Source organism: Cuculus canorus, chromosome 1 (genome assembly GCF_017976375.1).
Source record: "Cuculus canorus isolate bCucCan1 chromosome 1, bCucCan1.pri, whole genome shotgun sequence".
Lineage (NCBI taxonomy): Eukaryota > Metazoa > Chordata > Aves > Cuculiformes > Cuculidae > Cuculus > Cuculus canorus.
Window position 1 is genome coordinate 154,332,962 of NC_071401.1, and position 7,390 is coordinate 154,340,351.

Below are 7,390 nucleotides of genomic sequence, written 5' to 3' on the forward strand. Positions count from 1 at the left end.
CAAGAAAACCCCTCCCACTCTCCTTGCGCTTTGAACAGTGTGTCCTGAGAGCCTCCTCCAAGCCTCTCCAGCTTGGTGGATGAGTTGGCAAGCAAGTGGAGCAGGTCTTTGAGGCCAGCCAGGCTCTCCCACACTTCACTCTCTTTCCTTGTCTGTGTAATCTTGCGGGGGGGGTGAGGGAGAAATTATTATTAATTTTCTTTTTGCTGAGAATTTAGAGGCAGGCTTTTTGGAATCATGCTTGTATGTGCCAAGGACAGCACGCCAAGCGTGCCAGAGGTGTCAGTGGGACAGGAGAGGGAAAGGAGTGGCACTAGATGCTCGTGAGGAGGGGAAGAGCCACGACAGCATCAGCCGACATTGTATGAGCAGGCAGAGAAACCGAGCAGGACCTGCTGGGGCAGAGGGGATTGCCCCACTTCCTTACTTCTCAGCCAGGATGAATGGCACACAGGGCTCAAGAAGCCAAAGGGAGAGCCAGGAGCCATTCGTAGAAGGAGAGCGAGTTTGATGCCTGTTCCCAGCTTGGAAGGATTGGCAGCTTTGGAGGCTGGGGAATGGAAAAGTTCAGGTCGCTTGTTCCACGTGCAGCTGCTGCCAGAAAGCATCAGGCTAATGGATGCAGCAGGGTGGGAAGGGAAAAACCAGCACGAAAGCCACTGGTGATGAAGCCTCCTACTATGGTCTGGCTAGTCACCAGGTTGAGGGAGCAGCAAGAACAAGGCTGCTCCAGAAGACAGGACAAGCCAGGAGTGACCCCAGCCCAGGTGGTGACTCTGCTGATCATGGTACAGTCCCTCAATACCTGAGCAGAGACAGAGAGGGGACTGGAGATGAAGTGACCTACAAAGTGGGTCTGGAGTCTGTCTTGGAACACCACTCAGTAAGCCAGGACAGCAGGAGAGAGGACTGGGCATGGGTACACCTACAGCATAGCTGGAGGGTTAAATGGAGCTCCTGGGCTGTGAGGATGTCTGAGTGCAAGTCTGTCCTAGGTGAGGCTGGTCAGAACAGGTGAGGCTCAGTAAGGCACTCAGGATCTTGACAACCGACAAGCTATGTTCTCACACCTTGTGGAGATATGGCTTGATGGATGGCTCCATGTGAAATGCCCTGGCTGCTGTTGGTTGGGTGACACACAATCTGGGCAGGGACATGGAGCTGGGTCAGGATGGTGGCGCAGAACCAGGGCAAGGTCACAGTGTGGGGACAGGGTACTTGGAGCCAGGTTGGGAATCATAACTTGGAAGCAGGTCGGGGCATGAATCTGCTTCAGAGACACAGAGTTGAAAAGGGGGTCCGAGAGGCAGAGACACATGAGGAGAAGTGCCAAGGTCCCACTGCAGAGAGCTCAGGTAGTTGTAGGTGGCATGGGAAAGCTGACGCTGAGGAGCTGCAGGGACAGAGAAAGGGATGCAGTTGTGCCCTGTGGTTGCTGTGGAAGCAGTGAGGTGCAAGACTCATGGCCTTCGCCCAAGGAGGAGTCATGGGACCAGGTTCCACACAGCCCAAGCACCAGGCTCCTTATGTGTAGCTCAGGACTGAAGAGACCTCACCTCACAGTCAGAAAGCAGCAGGGGCAGGGCTGTCCCACACAGGGCATGAGCCCAGGGCCAAGCATGACCCCAGTACAGTCCCACAGGTGATCAGTGCTGCCAGGGTGATGACGGGGACAGATCCCAGTCACAGCCCTAGACAAGGCAGGGTCGAGTCAGGATGAGCAGGAGACAGGGCTGGAAACAAGGCTGCAGCATAGGTCCAAGGTGCATCTTGGAGACAAAACTACCAGCAGCTATGTAAGGTCTGGAATCCATCTGGGACAACCAGTCAGGCAATTAGCACAGCTGGGAACATGGTCAAGCACAGATACACTAACAACATAGCTCAGACCAGAAACAGGTACTGAACCTGAGCTTAAATGGAGTCCTTGGGCAGACAGATAGTGGTCCCAGGTGAGCCTGGTTGGGGCCATCAAGCCTCGAGGATGTGCTCAGGACACTGCCAAGCATTAGCCATATCCATGGCAGGACATTCCCATCTCTTCAGGGTGTTGGGCCCATAAATCTCTCCCTGGTGAGGCTCACCATCTGGGCAGGATGTTGATTACCTGAATTAGCCAGAGAGAAAAGGGGCTTGAAAGCCAAGACACACCTGAACAACACGTAGTCGAACTGAACTATCCTTGCCCGGCCTCATCCTTCTTTCCTTCACTCTCCCTTTCCCTTTAGAATGACTACACAAGATACTGCCTCGATCTGTGAAATCTATGCCAAAAAAAATTATTTTTAAATTCAAAAACAATGACCTAGCAGCTGCTCCAAGGCTTTTTTTTTTCCCCTTGCTAACACAGTGGAAATTATATATATATTTAATTAGCTCATCGGAGCTAAATTTCCCTTCCCACCATTCTTCATTAAAGGCAGATGTAAAATGACCCCCGACTCCAATCTTTATTGAAGGGGGTGTGACCCCTCTCCATCTAACAGAAGTTTCCAGAAAGTCCGTTTCTCCCATCCTGCCTCTTTGCTTTGTGCAATTGTTGGTAGAGGGAGACAAGAGTTTAAAATGCCATTTGGGCTGCCTCTCCATATCTTGGGCAGTGGGAGGGTTGAGATACCTCAGAGAGTGGAAAAATCCAGATAAAGGAGTGTGGTACAGATATACCCTGTCCTGCAGTCCCTTGGACTGAGCTGGGATCTAAGGATGCTTTTTTGTTATTATCCCCTCCCCCTTTTTTTTTTAAAAAAAAAACACGTTTTTTTTTTTTTCAGAAATACCAGACCTCTCAAGTTTTTGCTGGACTTGAAGTCAAGCCCAGCCTGCAGGTCTTTACCTTTGGTACCCAGAGACTAGCACTACTCTGTGCATTGGCTGTGTGCCCCTCCAGCGCCACTCTCCAGACCTCATGCAGGGCAAATGGGTCCTGGGAGCTCCCTGCAGCCTTGCACTCTCTGAATAGGGCTGCCTGCACTGCTTGTGCGCACTGTGCCGCAGGCAGCCCTGCCAGCACTGGCAGAGGACCCTCATGACCACATTGGGATTGCTTAACAGTGCATGCATTCATCGCCTGAGACACAGCAAGGGCATACAGTCTCCTTTTCACACCTCTGATGATACATGTGATTAATACATGCAAAACATTATGTTTTCTTCATGTTCCCCCTGAAAAGATTCCCTGAAGGCATTGGTCTTCTTCTCATGCCCCCTTCTTGCGAAAAGGTGCTGGACTATCAGCCCTGGTGGTCCCTAAGGTCCAGAAGTGATGAAGCAGCCCACATCCCCTTTCCCTCTCCTCAAAACCTGCCAAGATATTTGCAAGTACATTGCATGCATGTCCTGTATAACCACCACTCCCTGATTTGAGAAGGTCCATGTGCTCCATGGTGCAACAAGACCTTGTCCTTTCCATTGAAATAGCCAGCCAGGGATACATGAAATGTGGATTCTGATCCCTTTGCTATGTCTCAGAGCACTGCGAACTTTCTGCTTTCTGTTGTCTCATTCTTCTCCTCCTGCAATTATTTATGGACTGGATCTGGACTTGTCTTAACTAAGTAGAAAATAATAGCATGCTGGATGCTGCTGGCATGCTTGTGTGCCACGGCAGCTTGGACTTGACTTCAAGGCATCTGTCTAGGTGGTTGGCTCTTGCATGGAAAGGTGTCCTATGGGATTTTGGGGTCAATGGATGCATATGCTGTGAGTCAAACACCTCCAGATGCCCCAGCCTCTCAAGTCAATCTGCTTGGCATAGGTCCAAGACAGGACATGCCAGACTGACTGTTTTGGACTTGGCTGTTGTTGGTGAATCTGAGCTTCCCTGCATTGTCCCGGCACCACTGCAGGTATGCCTTAAAGTTTGTGAGTTGTTTGATTACTGCCTTAATCTGTGTGTTTGAGCCACAATAGAAGGTCAAGTCAGACGTAAAGGCCAGCTCCTGCCGCTGCTCTGGAGTGACTGCGAATAGGTCAAACTTATCTCAAGAAAACACTGCTGGAAGAATGGCGCAGGCCCTCTTGTCAACCTGTCTGGCCTCTCTTTCTCCTTACCCCCACTTCACTCCTGGTGGGACTCTCTGTGGGACTGCTGGGACCACGGGGATCTCAGCAATGTAGGTTGCACAAAGCCGTCTCTGATGACAATAGGTCCTTCCTTCCCCTGTTCCTCCTTCCACCTCTGCAGCCCTCACACATTCCCAGAGCTGCAACCAGGCCCTTCAACAAGGTCTTGAACAAAACCCTCCTCCCACCCCCCTCCTCTAGCCTGGCTGGCCCCTGTCCTGCAGGGCAGCCAAGCAGGTGCTTTTGGGGAGGAGGGGTGTCCACACGATGCGGTTCTGCTTGGGAACAGATGTATTTACATCTCTGTCTGTGACTGAGGGTGTGGTTTCAAAACTGGCGCGAGTTGCTTGGAAAAATGCTTCTGGAGAAAGCGACTCTCCTGCCTTCTCCCCTTTCCCTCCAGCTGTGCAATCCCTCTTTTTTTCCTGGTTTATTCATTTTGCTGGATCATTTTTAGCCAGATCATCTCCACCTTGCCACCTGCTCACTCATGCTGATATAGGAAGCTGGAGAAGGCACAGCAGGATGGAGGCATCAGCCCTTTTACTGGCAGCAGAAGCTTTAGACCAATGGCAACCAATTCCAGAAATACCTACTCCAAGATCCTCTCTTTCCATGTTGAGACCATCCCTGTGGCTATGTGGGGTATATGTATTTATGGCTCTGCATTCGTGCAAGGGGTGCTCCACACATCTCCAGAAAGCCACATAAGTGTGTGCAGTGAGATTTTTGCTGTTTAACTTCTTGCAAGGGAATGAATGCCCTGCAAATGGCCTGGAGGTTCTTTATGGACTTGCATGTGTCCCCATATCCATGCCTTTGGGATCATCTGTGTTTCTTACGTGAGATGGCCATATGCCACAGCACAGGTTTGCCTTTTCCTTGCCCACGAGGAGTCTGACGGGCCTGGAGCTGGGAGCCAAACCTATATGAGCTGCTTTGTTCTCCTGGGCCTCAGCTGAGGGAGGCAAGGTTGGAAGAAGCAGCAGGGCTGCTGTAACCCACTGTCCTCTCCCTCTCCTTCTCAGCCTATTTCCTGACACAATTCCTATCTAGGACAAGTTTCTGTTGTAATCAACTGTTCGGTTAATGAAACCCTGAATTACCCCCCTTTTTCTCCCCCTCTCTGTAGGGAAACTGTCGCAGTAGGCAAAGCAAATCCCGAGTATCTGTTATGCGCTCTGAGGGAGGCACATTCCCAAGGACACATGTGGGAACTCAGGATGGAGTGGCCTGCGGGGGGAGGACGGGTTGATATAGACCTTTAAACACCCCCTGCACATGTGTGCTCAGGGACAGTCAACATTCTCACTGAGAGCGGCTGGAAGAGGGGTAAGGAGAGATGGATTGTGTAATCTGGATTTCTCTTACCCAACAGACAGCAGTCCCCCAGGGAACCAGTAAATAACCTGGCAGTGCCTGGTAAAGGCATGAGAGCTCTCAGGCACTGCCTGGCAAGGTGTTTGCTGACCCCGGACAGGCTGGTTCACTGACGGTCTGGGGGGTAACTTGACTGTGTGGTTTGGAAGAAATCACTGGATTTGGAGAGAGGCTGCTCTCTTCCTTTGGGAGATTTTCTACCTAGGGATAGAGCTAGTGCAGGGACACTCCAGCTACTCGCTTAGCCAGGGGTGGTGAGTGTCTTTTAAAACCTGACAATGCTGGACTAATCGGTGTATTTTTTTAATATGGTGCCTTTCCTCATCTGAGGTTTGCCCTGAGGTTCCTCCTTGACTCTACGTGTTTCCATAGACAATTTTTGCCTTTAACATTGATGGAAATGACCAGTCTAAAGACCTCAGTATATTAATACTGTGTATTTGTTTTCCTGCCTCTTCTTCTGATTTGAGGTGTTTGCAGCTCAGCTCATGCTGAGGCTAGAAGAATCTTTCCCTCTGCCTTTTCTATTCAAGCTGAAGGTTCAGGCTTCACCCTTATTTGCACCTTTATTGCATCCCACACCTGGAGCGATGCTGGCCTCCTTACACTGAGGTACATGGCTCATTAGGAGCTGATGGCAGTGGGATGTTTTCTGGTCCTACTCTATCTCTGTGCAGGGATGCAGCAATGCTGGGAGGTGGTGCTGGGTAGAAATTCCACACTTGGACTGATGTTTCCATAAAAATGCGGGCAAGCTGGAAGGGTCTGGGGAGAGGGAGTACAAGTTACAGAGAACAGATCCTTTAGTTCCGTTTGGCAGTAGCAATAATAGCAACAATAGTAATATTCATCATCATCACAGCATCCAGATATCAACTCCTATCTTGCAGTTTCTGTGTGTGCACTGATTCATTCATTTTTGCTGGTGAGACAGGGAGGAAATTTTAGCCCATAGCAGATATGGGGAAACAGACATCCAAAGCCCTTTGGAGAGGGTCAGTAGTGGGGTTTAGTCAATAAATTGTCCCCCACCTTATAGTTTCACATCCTCAAGACTCTGCATGGTAAGTGCCCACTAAAAGACAACTACCCCATCGTGGTGGTACGTTGCTTCTTTTTCCACCCACAAAGGGCTCGGTGAATCAAAGTAATAGTCTTTCCAAAACTATTTGAGATGATTTTTCCCTAACAAGGCTGTAGTGGTGTGTGGGCACATGGGAAAGTATTTACCACCAATGTAAGCTCCTGAAGTCAGCTCATGGACTTTAATTTTTAGCGCTGAGGCCCTGGCACCTCTCAGTGGGTGCAAATCAGCTAAGAAGCGTATCTAACCACAGAGCCATCCGTGTGACGCATGAGCCACCAAGTGCAATGAAAAGCACACTCATGGCTGAAGCCTTTTTCCCAGGCCAGCTTCCCCTGTTCCCAGCTGTGCTGGGCAGGACCCTCTTTGCAGCGATGGGACCGTTGCGTCTGCAACTCCGTGTCATCGCCAGCTATGCCTGCCCAGATTCAATAGCAGCCATTGTCCTAGGGAAAGGTCACCCAAGCCAGGCACGCAGACAGCAGCGAGCATGGAGGCTGCTGCTGGAACAACTGAGCACGGGGAAGGGAAGCGGGGGCAGAGGGCAGAGGGAGCCGAGGGGATGGAAGGGGCAAAGACGTTGTAGGAGGTCTGGGTTACCTCCTGCTTGAGAGAGGTTTCGGGTTTGTACTTAGAAATCAGCCAGTTTCCACAAGTTTAAGCTTGCGTTTGTGTGGGCAGCACCTGGACCCTTGGTGGGAAACATCTACACCAGAAGGCTCAAGGCTTTCCTAGACAATCTGCTTTTCCCATAACTGGTTGCACTTTTCTTTCTTCCCTTCTCAAACGCAGCACTTGCAGGGCTTTAATAGCTTTAGCACCACACCTATAACAGACATCACCTAGTCTCCTCTTACAAGTCTC